Source organism: Lissotriton helveticus, chromosome 4_1 (assembly GCF_964261635.1).
Source record: "Lissotriton helveticus chromosome 4_1, aLisHel1.1, whole genome shotgun sequence".
NCBI lineage: Eukaryota > Metazoa > Chordata > Amphibia > Caudata > Salamandridae > Lissotriton > Lissotriton helveticus.
This window is the reverse complement of record NC_136063.1, coordinates 580,812,894-580,831,517: the sequence shown is the minus strand read 5'-3', so window position 1 is coordinate 580,831,517 and position 18,624 is coordinate 580,812,894. Positions and strand designations below refer to the sequence as shown.

Here is an 18,624-nt window from a genome sequence, read left to right as displayed (position 1 = left end):
GACATGCAGTGGAAATACATGCAGAGTGTGCTAATTCTCAGCAGCGTTCTGTCTTGTTAGATTTCTTGTGTATATGTACCGTGGACTTGGTGTATGTTCTCTGCACAGCCGTGACTATTTGCTTTCCTTTTTCTCAGTGGCTATGTTCAATGAGGTATTAACCCATCTAAGGTTTGTTATGGATGGGTGAAATACACATGCGCAAGGCGCACCTACACGCACTATGCCTCAAAGCATATTTTTTTCCTGTATTGGAGACATGGACTGGCTGCTTTAAACTGACCCGTCCCTTTTGTTGCTGGTAAAGAAACAAAGGAATGTAAGGTATGCAGAAATATCAACTGGCTATTAGCAAATTAAGCCTGGATGAGGTAAACTGATCAACATGCAAAAACATAGATTATGATGGTGGAAAAACCTTCTATATCCTCACACTGAGCACCTAGTGAAGAGTTTATTCCCTTTCCTTCTGAAAGGTACCAGGTCATACGAGCCAGGGTGCCATCCAAACTAGTTATTTCAATTATATATGCCATTCCCCAGCATAACCTTTTGCAGAAATGCAACATTTGGAGAATGTGGTGGCGACAGTGTTTCTAAAGCAAAAAAAGTGGGGCCATCTTACTCAGGAGCTATGTCTGGTGACTCGGTGGACCCCAACATGCAGTGTTTGACCTCATGATCAAAAGTTCAAATCCCTGTGGGTTCACTTAGCCTTCCATCGGTTTGAGGTCGATAACATGAGTGTAATAGAGAAGCGTAACAACAAAAATCTTCACATTAGTATTTGAGTCATTGTGTATAAAAAAACCTTGCAATCTACATCGCTGTTGTTGACAGTGGTACCTAAGTTCCAAAAGGCAATTACCAGGAGACATCATATTCTCTTTACTGGAGACCAAGGCCTGGAACTACATCCCGGTCAAAGTGAACACATTAACTTTACGCCTACATTTTCGAAGCCCAAATAAAACATTTTCTGATTAAGTTTACCAAAAGAACAGTTCCGATAAATCCAAGCACTACAGCCTTTTGGTCCATTAAGTGGCACCAAAAGGCCACTTGTTGGCTATGGTTACACATAAGAATCTCACCTTTTACATACTGTAACGGTCTACTACTTGTTTGACACCTGTTCCAGTAGTATATGTCCAATTAATAATTATGGTCTGCTTGTCCGCAGGCACAAAAAGGATAGCTTGATCAGATAAGAAGTTGATTCCACCCTCATTTTAGTGTTATATGTTGAATAATCTTCTATAGGATGGGGTAGATCATGGTGCCATGGTAGATTACTTGCTTGTTCTGCCTTGAAACTCAAGACATCTTTGTGGTGAAGTTAGAGATGGCAAATACACGTTTAGTCTTTATTTGTGTATCAGCAGAGACGTCATCATTTAATTCTAGACTGGACTACGCCTTTTGGGACAGGGCCGATCTGATACCTTTATGGTTGTTCTCTTCAATAATGGTACTGATGAAATTAACAGTCATGCAGTGCTGCTTTAAAGGCACAAAAGAAATGACACCAATAGTTTTGACGCATCAGCTCATGCATTTTGTACATCAAAGTTAAGATCCTTTGGCAGTTCACGTATGATAATCGTACATAGGGGCATAGAACTCAACTTTCATAATTTTATCTGCTCGAGTATAAATGCTCTAAGCTGAGTTTTTGTTAGGACAAAAGGCAGGTTATCTATTAACTCACATAAATAAGTACATCTGTGATTACATAAATTGAACCCAATATTTGTGCCAAAAAAGAGTGACTACGATGTGAATCTGTGGCGTTCATTCTTTTACCCAACTATTCACTTATATTTGTTTTGTAAATGAAGCCTGATTCCATGATTGTTCAGACTCCAAAAAAGGGGGAGCTGGTGACAGCGTACAGATGGAGCCCACATACATAAATACAATGTGATTAGTAAAGTGTTTGCAAAAATGATCAAAAAAGAGAAAAGCCTGTTTTATTAATTATGCCTTTCTGTTCCCCATACTGACAATTCTAAGCTCAGTTTCTCTATCCCTTCAATAGACTCACCTTTTAATCACATACTGGTACTTCATCACTGTTTTCCTTTTTGGTACTAAACAATGATGCCTCAGAATGCAGGAGAAGGGACTTTTTTCCCATTGGTTATTGTTGGTGCAACTGTTTTACACACATACAATTTAAATCGAAGTCACAGTCCTGGAGCAGAAATTAGTTAGTTACTATATTTTACACGTATTTTATATTATGTAACATGTATAGAGAATACACCTGCTATTGCTGTGGCATCATAGCGCTCAGACTTTCTGGGGCAAATACCGTTGGCTTAATTCCCTGGAATGCCTTTTGGACTAAACGTACTGCCTAACACCCATTTTGAGAGAGATTGTATTCCAGAGCAGGGTCAAGAGGCTGGCATAGTGTGATCCCTGGGTTTAAGATGCAGGAGCAATATGGTCGAGCATTCTGTGTCTTTTGCAATTTGCAACAAAGTGGGTTCTCTTAGGTAAAGCTTGTTTGCATACTTTAGGAAAGAAAGTGGAGGAGCGGTTGTTGCTTGAACTCTGTACTGGAAGCTTAGCCCAAGGTGAATGTGTTTTATGATTCAGAGCAAATATATTGATGATTGCACTACAGATCGTTTGTTTTTACATTAAAATAATCTGCCCATCAAAGGTTGCCTTCCTATGGGAAAATGCTCTTGCTTCGTTATTTTTCTGATCAGCGGAACATTTGTGGATGCCAGTGTTAAGTTTGACATTTATTTTTCATGCTACTCCACAGCACACATTCATTCGTACGTGTGAGATGTGTTTAATATTTTGGTTTCTACATGCTCGGTCACATTTGAATGCCTGTTCTATTAAATTAAAATTATTCTTGGTGTTGTGGAGATCCAGCCCTTGGCTGTAATAATAGACATTATCAAGCATCATAGGATTTTGTTTTCTCATTATAGTTAGGAGAACCTTTGACTTTAAACACTGGGTAAAACAAATTAGGCTTAACAATAATGTGATGCGAATTATTGTCCGAAAAAGTGCAGCATCAGATAATACATTCTTCGGAAGAGAAATCTTCAGGGTGGTCAGTTTTTGAAAGCGTCAAGATCAGCCAATGCAACCTGTTTGCTTTGAAGGAATGGTTGGCCAACCCTTTTCACTTAAGTCCCCGCACTGCGGACCAATCTGCTAGCCAATTTATAGAGTAAATGGTGTCTGCTGAAGTTCAGAAAATAGTTAAAACTTTTCTTTCTGCCTCAATTTCGAGAATATTTTGGAACATTGTTCAATTGTTGGCACTATTTGTTATTTAAACACTTCGACCGAATGTTTGGACAAGCCAAACAAATGAATAGATGGGTCATATTCTGAAGCCTTAATTGTTTTTAATGACTTTTACCTAGGATCGCACTATGTTGTTCTTGAAAGTTCCAAACATTGTTGCTTATTGAAATACTTTTTAATTAGAAAGTGTCTCTTACTTTTGTGGAACCACATGTATTTTGTATTTATCAACTCGGTGAAGATTTTCGAACTTGCATCTATTCCAATAACAACGAAACTTGGATATTGGCATCAGTATACAAGAAGGCATTAAGGAAGCAGATAAGTCTTACTTTAGTTAACTTATCTCTCAGCTGCTTATTATATTGCGATGGTTCCTGTTGCACCTGAACCAACCTAACCCCCTTATGAACAGGCACCAGGCATTCTCCTATGGTCTGTGGCATCTTCTTTCCAATGTTTCATTTCAGAATTTAGATCTCGCCTTGAGCTTACAGTGGCGTCACTTGTCGCATCCTTATCAATATATGCCATGTGGGACACTTATTTTCTCTCTGGCTTTCCCTGTTTTTTTTGTTTTGAACTGCCACCACACCGCGCTCAAAGCATGCTTGTTTTCTAATAGTAGACTGCCCTTACATAGCACATTCTTGCACAGAGCCCTGTGGGAGTGGCGCGCGGTGTTGAGGCTCCCGGGCCTGCGTGGAGTTGCTTTTGTCCCGTGCAGTGGGCTGTGTCTGTCTTTGGTGTCGGGCGCCGGCTGCTCCTTGTTGTAGCCTGGTTGCCTGACAACGGACAGGCTCTTCGAGTGACCGAGCATGCAGCTCCTTACAGCCTCCACTCTCCTCCTCCCTTCACCCACTTGTGTAACTTTCCCTTCTCACCCAAGTGCCCTAGAGAAGAGGCCCTTCGTTACTCAGGGCTTCTTTCAGTCATGGCAGAGGGGTTGGCACAGTTGCGTAATGATGTTTTTGCTTTGCATACGGATTCGGCCTTTCACACACCCGAACCGCCTCCTTGCTGCCTGAAACCTACAGTAACACATGGGTTGGAATTGGATTTTATCGAGCCGACGCCAGAGGGGTGATGGCTTTGACAAAACCAATGCTCATGTGAGAAACTAACCTCTCCGTTTCTTTCGCACCCGCCATGAGCACTAGCCACTAATAAAAGAAGCAAGCATATATTCACTGAGCCGGCATGAGGGTTCAGTGAGTTAAAAACGTCCTAGATATAATAGCTATGGGAATAAACACATGTACATGTCATATGTAGATGTATTAACATCAAGTATGCGGAGAGGTTAAGCATATGCTTCAATGTTGTCAGTCTATAGTACTCTCTTCGATAGTAGTGCACAGAGCAGTTCAGCAACTTGTATTTAAAATTTACTTGATTTCTAAGGGACATGTACTTAAAATCAGCTAGTGGTGGCTGATATTGACTCTTAAAATAGAACCCTATTCAGTCCTGCTCATCTTTCCTTCAGGACTCATGCCTCTCACACTTTACTATACAGATTCTATGCCACCGTTTTCTTTCTCCTACCTTGCTGCTTTTCATTCAACTTCACTTTCACCTGGCCCTTGTTCAAGTCCTCTATGCTGAGTGTTTTTCCTAATGATCGGTTCCTCCTGGCGCCTTTTCTTCCATATGCTCTTTGAATGTTGAGGCATGGGAGGGAACAGGATGTCAACCTCCCCATACTCTCCGGCCCTATGCTTTTGAAATGGGTAGTTGGCCTGTCCTCCTTTTGCTTTGTTTTTCTTTTATTCTCCTCTTTTTAGGTCTTGCCTGAGACAGTGCATGTGCTGTCGCTTGCAAGACATTTTGTTAGCTTAAAGGTGACCTAGAGCCCATCAATTGCTTACAATTCGTTGGCTTAATCATCACTCTTATTTCTTATTTACATGCTTTTGTGATTAGCGCATGCTGATTTTATTTCCTCCTTGTGTGCTTGTCCATCCGGGGCGCAAGACAAAAGGGCTATTTATGTGGTCACTGTGCATGTTCACAATATTTTTCTGAATGTTGTTTGTTGTATGACAGGCATGTCTGTTCGTTTTGCTTTGCACAGTACCTCCCACACCCTTTCCCTCTGTCCATGTTGCCTTTGCCTCGCTCCTTCCCATCCTCTGGACTTGTGACTTTTGATCCCTTTCACGCATCTCTGCTTTGTTACTGCTTCAAACACGCTACACATAGTTGAGAACGTTTGTTTCCGGAGTACGCATATTACTTACATTTTTAGGTCGAGCCTGGGCAGCACTGTGAGGCATGATGTATTCAGGTGTGGACTTGAAGCTCTGCTCACTCTCCGCTCATATTTTTCATTGACTTGTGTGTCATTGTCCTTTGTAAATGTTGGCTTCTGAGTTGTTGATAGGCTTATTAGTTCCTCCTTAGTACCTCCATGTCTTCTGTTGTTACCTCCCAGTAGGACTGGCCTTTTTATCATGTGTCCTAACTCAGGAGCTTTCATTAGAAGTTTGGAGAACTATTTACCAATGGCAGCTGCTTCTATGTATTAGCCATGCGCGCTTTCACTGTGGCTGCCCCCCCAGCACTCGCAGTACGCAGGCAATGGCGGGCGCTTCTAGGTATTACGAGCGCGCCATGCACGCTTTCACTGTGGCAATGCAATAGGTCTCACATTTGCGAGATTTTGAGCTATTGCCATTTTAAATGACTATGCCTTTCATTTATGTGTTGGTTTTTAAAACATAAATAAAAGGCATTGTCATTTACAATGCCAATAGCTTAGGCTCTCCCAAATGCGAGACCTATTGCATTGCAAATGCATGGCCTTATTTTTGTTGTTGTTGAATAGCAGACATGATAATCTATTGTTTTGCCCTCTCTATTACTCCCTATGTCCACCCGTGTTGCCTTTACCTGCTACCACCCTCTCCCCCTACTGTCTGTGTGCCTTTGTCTCCCTCTCTCTCTCTCTCTGACCCTCCTTCCCTCCTGCTCTGTTGCCCTTTCTTCCCTCTATCCCTGTGGCTTATGACCCCCTCTCTGTATCTCTTTTTTTGTTACTGCTTCAAACACGCTACATCATCGCAGAGAAAGTTTATATTCGGAGAACGCGCCACTTACATTTTTCTGACTTTTGTTGTTTTTAGTTGTTTTGCAGACATGGTATTCCTTCATTGTTGCTCTCCCTCCATCTGTCCATTTTGCTTTTTACTCACTCTTTCCCTTCCACTGACCCTCCATCTGCCTTTGCCCCCCACACCCTCTGTCCCTGTGTCTTTTGACCCCTCTCTCCGTTCCCATATATACCAGGACATACCATACTATGCAATGACAGACCTATCATATACAGTGACAGACTATATGTCGGAAGCTGACTCTGCATATACTATACCAAAGTAAGGTATAGTGTGCACCGAGTCCAGGGGGTCCCCAGAGCTTTAGCAGATGCTAAATTAGATACTTTCTAATAGTTCTATTTGTGGTAGTGTGGTTGAGCAGTTAGGCTTATCAGGAGGAGGTGTTCAGCATTTATTGTATTCAATCAATGAAGGCTGATGTCACACACACTCTGAGACAGAATCCAGACCAATTAGATGCGTACAAAAAAGGTTTACTTAACGTTGATTTCAAGAACCAAGCAGGACTTGATAAAGGTTGGTAATAAGTACTTTCAAATGTACAACTGTTCAAGGAAGTGCTGTTCTTGTAATTGTAACAGTTACAGGTTGATATCACTTTTCAGAATACTTGGCATTACACAGTAAATACTTTGATTGCTTTTGGATTATGTTACAATAGGGCTCACTTTCCCCATACATTAGCAGTTCTGCATAGAACACTTTCTAGACCCCAAATCTCATGCTGTGAGTCCATTTGGGAGAAAAAGTGGTTATCGAACTCAGAGGTAAGTATTTGACTTACAAGGTTGTGGGTTCGGGGTTAGGACCAAAATTCCCCAAATTCCGAGCAGATACCATAGTTACACCTCCAGTGGCACTGGGGCGGCTGGGTGCAGAGTGCAGGGGCCCAACGTTAGCCAACGGGCTAAGGGGGGGCCTTTGGTTGGGGCCTGCTGGCAAGCAGGCTGCTTGAGTTTGGGAGTAAAGCTTTTCAGGTTGCGGTCAGCACTGCAGGGGCCAACGACTGACACAAGAACTGCACCACCAGTAGCACAGAGCCAGCTGGTTGCAGGAGGTAAAGCAGACGTAAAAGTCCCTGGGCTTTTCAGTGGAGACCATCTGTTTCGGAAAGTTGCAGGCTCAGTTAGGAGGACTTTTTGGAAGCGACCAACAACTGGGAAGGTGACTGGGGATCTGGGAGGATGCTTGGACACCGTAGGTTGGGCCACCCAAGGCCGGTAATGCGTCGAGGACTCGGGTGTCATAGGTGTCGGTTTCCTTAGGCTGAGACCGGTCGCAGTTGCCGTCAGTTGGACAGATGTGGTCAGACTTCCTGGACTGCTTCGGTCAAGGGAGCAGTTGTTTTACCGCCTTAGTTCGTTGTCGGGGGGGACCCTCCATGTAAAGGCTGCAGGTTTAGTTTTGAAGCTTGGGGGAGGTCAGGGGTCACCGGATCCCAACTTTGGAGTATGGGGCTTTTCGACCTCGGGCCGTGGGGGCCGGGTCCAGAATCGCAGAGTCCGGACTCTGACGATTAGTATTTGGTCTGAGCAAATCCGATGCTCACTGGAGACAGTCTGTTAGTTGAGTGCTGGGCAGGTCTTCCGGGTTCTTAGGGGTCTGCTGCTGCAGGACATGCCGGTTTCTTCGCTGTAGGCAAGTCTTGGTTGGGACAGGCGGTAGGGCTGGTGTCCTCAGTTTCTTCCTAGATCAGCACGGATCTTCGGTCCTTCTTCTTTCTTCCTCGAATCTGAGGAGGCAAGGTTCAGAGTTGCCCCTAAATACTAAATTTACGCGTGTTAGAGTGGTGTGTTGGTTGGGACCAATGGGTCCCTTCCTAGGGGTGAGTACACCCCCTATTATGCTACCCTCACTAGGAAGTGGGCATGAGCCTCTCCCTTATTGGCTGAGTCCCCTCATCTTCAAGATGGAGGGGACTGAGATGTGTGCTTCACCATGCTTCCCTCACCAGAGGGATTGGGTTGGCAACGGTGGGAACACCTCTCTTCGTAACTTGGATTTTCCACCGATTCTCCCTCCCAAATGGGGGTCCGAACTGGTGGGAGCCAGTTGCTGGGGACAGCAAAAGACAGGGACAGCTTCCAAAGGCGGCAGGCCATTGAAGCTTCCCCTTTTGTGGGCGCAGTCCATCCTGGGGGAGGGGGCATAACACCTCCACCCAGGATGGGCTTTGTTTCTGGACCCAGAGAGCGGTTGCCCAATACCCAGGAGTCCAGTAAGCTGTCTGGTGGTAACAATGGCGAGAAGCCATTCAGGAACTATGCAAGGCTGGTTTATCTTTAGGGGGCATCTCTAAGATACCCTCTGAGTGCATTTTACATTAACTCCCACACTTGCATCAGTGTGGATTTAATGTGCTGAGAAGTTTGCTACCAAACTTCCCAGTAAAGCCATTATGGAGCTGTGGAATTTGTAGTGACCAACTCCCAGACCATATATTTTTATGGCTTTACTACACTTACAATGTCTATTAATGAACTTAGACACTGTAGGAGTACAGGGCTGATGCCTCTGTACCCTAGGACTAGGGCACCCTGCTAGAGGGGTGACTTACCTGGGCTTTAGGCAGTGGAACGCAGGCGTGCCATGTCGACTCTTCACTTTTCTCTGCACCCAAACACGCAGCCTGCGTGTGGCAGAGCGTGTGGGTTATGGTGCAGGGCCTCTAAGGGTGCACAATAGGCGCTACAGCCCTCAGAGGCATTCCTTGGCCTTAGTACCCTTGGTACCCGTGGTACCTTTTACAGGAGGCTTGCCTGTGGCCAGGGATGTGCCAATTTGTGGATACAAAGGTACAATTTTGGGAAAGAACACAGGCCCTGGAAACCTTATTGTCAGGGACCTAGGACATATCAAGTCTGGTTGCATCAGATGTCGGGCACAAACTGAGGGTAACCATGCAAAGAAAGGGCACCGTCCTCCACTATACAAGACTGTGACAGGTCGTACCTTACTATGACAGGCCATACCATACTGGTCAATGACAGTCCATACTATACTGTACATTGACTGGCCAAACAATACCATTCTATACAATGACCGGCATACTGTCATACTGTACCATACAATGACAATCCATACCATACAATGACAGGCTATAACCTTAAATCCCATAATACCATACTATACTATACAATGACAGAAATAAAATGTAAATTGTAAAGCGCTGTATTTGTAAAGCGCAAACTACTCCCCGTTACAGGTCTCAAGGCGCCTGGGGGCATCGTGGAAATTAAGTAAGCTATTGTCCAGAGTCACATGGTGCTGAGCTGAGCTGCCGCCGGAGCCAGGGATCGAACAGTGAACCCTGTGCTCCGAAGTCAGCTGCCCTGACTGCTGCACCACACCTCTCCACTATACCATACCATAATGTACAATAACAGCCCATATGATGCAGAGTGTACCCGTTACTTACATTTTACTCACTTTTGTTATTTTAGTTGTATTTCAGACACGCTATTCCTTCATGCTGCCGCTCTTCCTCCGTCCTTGTTGCCTTTACCTGCTCCCTCACACCATCCATGTGCCTTTGCACCCCACTCTCTGTTCCTGTGGCTTTTGACCCCTCTCTCCCATACCATTCCATACCATACAATGACGAGCCATACCATACAATGACATACCTTATCTATACAATGAACAGCAGCTGTGCTCTTGTACAACCTGGCAAAAAAAATAACAAAGCCAATAGATCTTGTGTAAGCGAGCCCTATTGGCTTTGCTAATGCTGAATCCTTTTGGAGCTGTACAGGCATCATATGCCTTGTCCCTGCGTTTTGCTAGCTCGTACTTTTTGTTTTCCTTAATTTTTTGGGTAACTTTGTTTTGCTCTCATAAATTTCTAGTCTTTAAAGGCTCCAAACTCTGTGACGAGCTCTGCCTTTTCAGTTTCACAAATAGTGGTTTTTGTCCCAACATGGCATTATCACTATTTCCCCCTTATCTTTGTGACTTTGATTTGTTTATTCTGCGATGAGAAACAAGCTTGACATTTTTCACACTACCTGGTCCACGCTCTTTGCCCGTTCTAGCATAGTATATCCAGTGTATGGGGAAAACACACACTTTCTTGTCATCAGTCAGGCCTTTCACCTCTTTCAGAATTGCGTTTGGACATGGAACCCCTGATTCTGGGTCTATATTTTTCTTTTCCCAGATTATTTTTCATAACATTATTTCATGGAGGTTCCTCAATTGTTGGGCCCTTCAATGCCAGGCAAAGGCAAATATCAGATTTGCATCCAAGTAGGAAGTGAAAAGTTTCATGTTTTGGTTTAAATGCACTGTTTACTGAGTGAGATCACTTATTTGGTCACGATTCATTTTTATATTCGAAATAGAGACACCAACAAACTTTCTGAATACAGATGGATCTTTCCAGTTTGCTTGTGTTCTTTGAGTGCTCTGCTTTTGTTTAATGAAAAAAAAATGAATTGGCATTTGAATAACATTTGGATGATTCACTTATAGTGGATTTCAAATTGTATACGACCTTAAATCTTAGCTCACTCCACTCATTACATATGGTAATTCAAGTAGGTATAACACTTCTATGCTTCATTCATGTGTCAACATTTTGGAGTTGTAGCATCAGTCCCAAAATGGTCTGAAACAGCAGTTATATTAGCCAACAATAGTAGTGCATTAATACAACAAATGTTTGTAACTAAGGTTGTCCTGGGAGTCAGAATCTTGGAAGGCAGGAAGGAGTAGTGGAGCTTGTTTTAAATAAGTTAGATTCAGGAGTAGCAAAAACATTCGCAAAGCTTCACTGAGGGTCTGGCATAGAGTGAGGGTTCCAGAATATTGCTCCTTACAAATCAAGTATTCCCAATTTAAGGGGTATTTCTTTTAAAGGGAGCTCTGCAGCAGCCTCACCTTGTTGTACACCATCTGCCACCTCACTTGTTTCAATCGGCATGCCTCGTATACCAAGCGTCTAGTACTTCTGACCAGAGATTTGCCTTTGTTCGATGCCTTAGTCACCTTCCATCCTCCCTCTACTGTGCTCTTTCTTCAGCTCTGGCCCAGGTATTGACATCCCTCTCCCATGTTCCCACTACTGGGCCTATGCCAGCCATCCATCTCATAGCTATGCATCTTCTTGTCAAGACTACAGCCAGCTCTCTAAACCTAGTGCCAGCCATGCCTGCTTAGGGTCTGGAAAATAACCCCGTCAAGTAGACCTCCACCTTAAAAGGGAGTGAGGGAGCCAGTATCCCATTTATCATCATGATTACTGCAGCCTGAAAGACCTGTAAACTCGGACAGCTCCGTGACGTGTGGGACTTCTGTGTCCAAATTTCCACATCTAGGACAGGCTCGCGACTCTGACCTGTAGTCTGTGGGAGGTCAAATAGGTCATATGTATATAATTGAACTGGACAGACTTGCATTTCATGTTGCTAGAAATATGTTTCAGGCTTCCTAGACTCTTAGTCCATTCCGGGATATACACAGTAACATTTTAAATTTTTCCAAAATCTTAACCAGTGGCTTAGTTGTCATTGCTATTTGCGCTTTATGAAGCCACTTCACAAGGTGTCTTGCAGACTCTAGGGACGCCAAATTCTGAAGAACAGTGTGGGTCTTCGGCTCTCCCCTACACTCGGGACACAAATACTTAAACATCCTCATGGTATGAGTTCAAACACTAGCCAGGGGGTAAGTCATAATGCGATTTGAGGTCGTCCAGTGGTATAAGTGCTCTCCGTTGAAAAAAACTCGCTGTAATGAGCCCCGCTGTCGTCTACCCAGACAGCTGTTGGCTCATGAACGAGGAGGGGGGGGGGAATCTTCATGAGGCAACCCTATTAATGTCAAGTCTGGAGCATAGAGGGGAGTTCTAGATGTTCGCCATAAGCATGGATTCCAGCTTTGTAGTGCCACTTTCAATAATGCCCGCTGATTGGGAGTGAACATTTTCAAATTACGGATTTTTGCCAGTAGAAGCCCCTAATTGTCCACCAGTCCAATGGAGCCCAGCGTTTCCAGGCCTCTACCATCCAGCCACTGGGCCAACCATTGGAGTTGGGCAGCCAGGTAGTGTAATTCAAAACCGGGGGCACCCAGGCCACCATCCTCTGGAGGCCTCTGAAGTACAGCCAGAAAGACTCTATTTTGCCCCCACCTCCCCCCCCATCCCATACTAATTCCTGGAGTAAGGAATATAGGTTGTCGAACCAAGAGCAGGATAACATGACAGGGAGGTTTACAAAGAAGTATATATAAGCCTGGAGAGCATTATCATCTTAGATAGGGAGATGCGTGCCATCACCGGTAGCCTCAAGGAGCGCCACATTTGCATTCAGGTCTTAAGGGATCACATCGCCGGTCCCAGATTGCCCTCTCTGAGGTCCTCCTGCATATGAAACACCTGTATGCCCAAATATCTAAATGATCAAGATGACCAATGAAGCCCCTCTGGACTATCAGACGGCTGAGCCCTCCCCGCTGTCATGGGGAAAAGATGAGTCTTAAACTTATTGGCCTAAAGGCCCGCAAGCTCCAAAATCTTGGCCCATAATGCCATAGCATTGGCAACTCCCTGTCGATTATTAACCAGCTAAAGCAATAAGTCATCTGCGTGTAATGATACAATGTGTTCTTTGCCCTCTAGGACCATCCCATATCCTGCTTCTTTCAGTCTTAAGAGTTCCGATAGGGGCTCAATGAACAGGGTGAACAGCAGGGGAGATAACGGACATCCTTGTCTTGTGCACCAATAAACCCCCGTATGAGGCCAAAATAGCTCCTCCCGCCTTTTCCTCGCTGTAGGGTTAGTGTATAATAGATGTACCCTGCGAATCCAACTAGCACCCAACCCCATCCGCTGCATAATTGCACGGAGGAAGCCACACCAGATTGAATCGAAAGATTTCTCTAAGTCTACTGACATAACTAAGGCATCTGGGCAAAAGCCAGCCTCCTGGTGGTAAAGGATATGATACAATCGGCAGAGGTAGACCTGTTCTGGATGAATCCGTTTTGGTCCTCATTTATGAGGCCAGACATGAGGGGGAGCAATCACATCGCAAAGATTTTGCTGAAGATCTTAAAATGTACTTTTAGCATAGAGAGAGGACGATACCCAGATGGATGTGTGGCAGCTGACTTCCTTTTGGGGAGGGTGATCACCAGTGCATCCCTGGACAAAATCTGCAATGACCCCAAACGCAGTGACGCTGCATATACTGCCACTAGCCTAGGAGACAATGCGGATGCACACTTAGAATAAAACTCCGCTGGCAAACCATCTGGGCCAGGTTTTTTTTTACAGTTGTCATCTCTTTGATGGTCAAGCTTATTTCATGTCACAGGTCCCCCCAGCTTCTCTCATAAAGCCGGATCTAGTGTGCAAAAATGCGGTGCACCAGAAACTCCGTCAAGGCCTCTGGTGTAATTGCCTCAGGACGTTTGTAAAGATTTTTATAGTAGTTACAGAATGTTGTGTTAATGGCCACAGGTGAGTATAGTAATAGCACTTCACATAAAATCTGGGTTATGTGCTCTCCCTGGGATTCTGGGGACACCAGCCAAGCTAGGAGCCTACCCGATCGGGCCCCCTCCTCGTATTGTAGTATGGTATTGTTGGAAGTTAGGATCCTTCTAGCATGGTTACCCCTCACTTTTTGCCTGGTTTCAGTATGTTTTTGACTAGTCCGACTGGGATCCTGTTAATCTGGACCCCAGTCACTGCCCTTCCTCCCTAAATTTGGCCATGGTAAGTACTTTTCTACATCCCCAATTAGTTACTGGTGTACCCTTTTAAGTCCCTAGTATACGGTACTAAGGTACCCATGGCATAGGTACATCAGGGGTCTCCCATGGGCTTCAGCATGTATTGTGCCACCCATGGGTGTCCACACAAACTGTGATTACAGGCCTGCCATTGCAGCCTGTATGAGTCGGTGCTTGCACCTCACAACAGGTATGTTTCCTTATATCTGTGGTAACTGCACCTAAAACCTATAAGTCACCCCTATGGCAGGCTCTTCAGTCCTGAGGGCAGGGTGCTTGGTTATAAGTGGGAGGGTGTCCCTGCATGAGCAGGACACCCCTACAAACCCCAGAGCCGATTCTCTAGGCTTTGTAAGTGTGGTTGGCCATATTAATATATATAGTGGACAGCCGTCATTACGAGATGTCTAACTATATAGTATCTGCACTGAACTCGGTCAGGTTTGGTATCACATATGTTGGAATTATACCCCAAAACCGATTCCAGCGTTGAACCTATGATCCCATGTACTGGGGGGCACCCTTGGGGTACCCCCCTGTATTAACGGTACCAGCCTTTCAGGTTCTGACAGGAAGCTGGAGCTGCTGCCGACCACAGACCCCATTCTGCCCTCCTGATGCCGAGCGAAGCTCGATCAAGGGAAGGTAGAACAGCAGGTTTCCTGTCGCCAGGAGGTTTGACCACCTCTCTGACAGGACTTAGTGTGTTGGGCTGGGGTGGGGGCGCTTGCCTGCGCCACCAAACTGCTTTGAAGGGCACATTTGGTGCCCTCCTTGAGCAAGTTCAGTGAAAAAAAGCCCTTGGCTCCCGCTCTGGCGCGAAACTGGACAAAGAGCATGGGAGTATCCTCCCCTCTGTCCTGCCACTCCTCTGGGAGGGACCCTTGAGTTGTTCCAACCCTTCCCTTAGGGTACGTAAGGACTTACCTGTGGGTGGGTCCTTAGATTTGTCATAGGACAAGAGTCCAGCTCAAAACCACATCACTCTTAGACCGCGTGGGCACTTGGACTTCGCCTGGAACCGAGACTGCATTAAGGAAGACTCTTGCTGCGCCTGGTCTCTATGTTCTGCAAGTCTTCTTCGTCGTCTGATTCTGTGCTTCTGCCAGTATCTTCATCAGACCTGTGGGCATCAAGGACACCTGAAGTAATCTCCCTTGGAGTGAAGGAGTCACTACCCTGCATCTGATTGCACTGCAACAAAGCTGACTGGGCTGCTGCTCACGATGTCCCACGGACTTCGAAAGGCTCAGCAATACAGGTGGTGGTTCTGCAACTCCCTTGAGACCTTACCTGTCCTCTTTGCAATTTTGAGGCTAGTATCCCTCGTCGGAACTGCTCGGACCGAACACCTGTGCTCCGCCTCGACTTGCCGTTGCCAAGGCTTGTTGTCTCTGCACTCCAGAGACCTTAGGGCTACAAGAAGCTTCAACCTCCAGCATCGCTTTCTGGCAAGTACAGCATCCTCCCCGCTTTCTTCTTGGTGAGCTGCTCGATGTCCTCTTGCGACTCCTGTGCCTTCGGCCTGTGGGCCCTCCCGAGGGTCTTCTCCTGCTTGAGTGGGCTCCCCAGCTTGCTCTGGGCCACTAAATCCCTGCCCTTGACGGCCTTGAGCGGGCTAGGCTGGGTGGGTGAAGTGGATGAAGCCTAATGGAGGGAGACCTATATGGCTCCCCTGAGCTGACGATTTCATTGCGGCTGCAAATGGTTCAGTTTAACGATCTGCATGCAACGTACCTCGCCCCACGGGAGCCCTCAACATTTGCTACCAGACACTCTAGTAATACGTATGGGATGAGCGCTTCCAGCAGCAGATTTCTTTCACGTAGTATGGGAGTGTCTGATGTTGAGACCCTTCTGGGAGGGGGTGGAGCATGTGCTTTCCTCTGTTGTGTGACACACCTTGAAATTGACACCCCAGAATGTGCTGTTGAGGTTGATGTAGGAGATGGGGTGTACCTGGGCTGAGCAAATCTTTTTGTGGGTGGTTTTCTTAGATGCTAAACAGGATGTTCCTCGCACCTGTAAACAGCAAATACCACCGACTGTCATGTGTTGGTACAAGTGGATGGATTAGTGTCCTCACCAAGAGACTCCGATTTTCGAGGCCAGAGGTTGTCCACATAAGAATGGCCGAATATGGGGGAAATGGTGTAGTTATTACAGATTGTCGATTTGATACTGCACTGTTTTGCATTATTGATGGCTGGGCTCACTATACTATTGTGCCCGTGCATTGTACTCTTGTGAAATGTGTTGTTGTATGTCGTGGTGCAAAACCTTCAATAAAGTTGGTTATTAAAAAAAATAGATTGAGCCTCAAATTCCTTTTAACACGAGTATAGACACGTCTCAAATCTTACTTTGATTTTACAGTAAACTTGTGAATTATGATTGTAGAGAACTAACTACTCGAGTAAATATTAACCATATTTTCCTATCGAATTTGTGTGCCCTCACTTGAACTTTTACTTGCATGCTACGTCAGCTAACATAGCTGTATCTTCAAAACTCACTTGGTTAATCACAAAGTTACGGTTTTGTCTGAAATCCATGTTGTAGCCAAACATTCTCCAAGTGTACCGATTTGAAGTTAAATCAGCAGATGTTTAAGGAAAACTATTTTTTGTTCTCATTCTGTGGCTAACAGGACTTAACTTGCAAGGCATATTGCCGCTGCCCTCTGAGGCATTACATTTGTCATAGCCCTTTTTTTCTATCGGGTTATAAGTGTTTTACCATCCCTGCCCAGAAGTCACAATCAGGAAGAGCCATGGGAGGCTTTATCACCTATGTGGATTTGCAGATCGAAGGGGTGTGGACGGACCGAAATTGGCCATCACATAATTTACAGGCCCTGGGGCTACACATGAAAGGGCTAAACCTCACTATAATTAATCTTTATAATGCAGTGGGGAGTAACGGGAAGGGAACCACAATTAAAGAACTTGATAACTTCCTCAATACCGAGCCCGTTCAAGAGAAAAGGGCAGTGGCTCCATTTCGGATAATCGCGGGTGACTTTAATTGTCACATTTGTCCATCTCTTAGACCTATTACTAGAGACTGGTCCCGCTGTACGGTGGAGAATGGGCCACACTTTCTGCATACAACAGATGGGACGGAAATGGACAGGTTGATGAAAGGCCAAAACCTGAGACACACCATTGATCTAGTGAAAGCTGTAGGAGAGGAGATCCCACCCACCTTTAAGGGTAGAGGTTGCCGTTCCTTTATCGATTTTATTGTGGTTTCTAGACTGTTTAGATCCTGGGGGAAGGGAGCGGACATTGAGTGGAATGTATATAGTGACCACAATCCCCTAGTGCTGGAGCTTATATACCCCCCCACCAAAAGGGCCCCCCGGGTTATGGAAAATATTGAAAGAGTTACGGACCAGGGGCGGCGCCTGAGGTGGGCTAAAATAGATAGGGCAAGGTTCTATAAATTGTTAATGGATAAAGGGGGAGACGCCTTTAAAGTGTGCCTTGACCTTTCTTTAGAAGGTGTGGCTGTGGTAAATGCTTTTGAGGAAATAGCGCATCTGGTTGAAGGCTTTTTAACGAACACCAAAAAGGCAAGTCCAGTTAGCGCCCCAAGATGGTTTGACAAAGCATGTTCAAAGGCCCACAAGAACTTGAAAGACAGCCTGAAAGCACTCCCGAGGGACAAACTATATATCGCCCAATGTAGAAACACCTATAAGAAGGTATTATCAGGCTGACTGATAGAGTGTGTGTGTCCTGAGGCGGAAGCCGGGACAAGAGAGTGCGTGCATCTTTAAACTGAAAAAACTGATTTATCTTCACTGCGCCGTATTTTTAAAAAAATGACTCACTGACCTGAAACGTGAGACATCACTATCCTGTGCTCAATTGACAGAGCATTTGGGTGGTTTTGGCTGCTCTCTGACCTGTAATTTGCCCTATTGCAGCAGATTAGGCACTGGCTGGATTATCGCCATAGACGCCTCATAAGACGCCATCTTGGGCGAGGAGTAGGCGAGCGGTCTAGTGCTCGGCCCCTCCCGCCCTCGTGGGTATAAAAAACATCCTTGCCCTTCGCGTGCTCTGACTGATAGTGTGTGTCCTGAGGTGGAAGCCGGGACAAGAGAGTGCGTGCATCTTTAAACTGAAAAAACTGATTTATCTTCACTGCGCCGTATTTTTAAAAAAATGACTCACTGACCTGAAACGTGAGACATCACTATCCTGTGCTCAATTGACAGAGCATTTGGGTGGTTTTGGCTGCTCTCTGACCTGTAATTTGCCCTATTGCAGCAGATTAGGCACTGGCTGGATTATCGCCATAGACGCCTCATAAGACGCCATCTTGGGCGAGGAGTAGGCGAGCGGTCTAGTGCTCGGCCCCTCCCGCCCTCGTGGGTATAAAATGGCCATCCTATCCAGGGAGCGCAGCGGGCGCGCCAAAGGCGCGCCAAAGGCAAGCCCGTCTGCGCCCGTCCGCACCCTGCCGG

At 45.5% G+C, this 18,624-nt stretch overlaps 1 protein-coding gene across 7 annotated transcripts in view; it reads left to right on the top strand.

Annotated features, from left to right (window-relative positions):
• The window catches only part of CSPP1 (centrosome and spindle pole associated protein 1), a 1,229,219-nt gene that overhangs the window by 414 nt on the left and 1,210,181 nt on the right, over nucleotides 1-18,624 (top strand). The window lies entirely within an intron of this gene.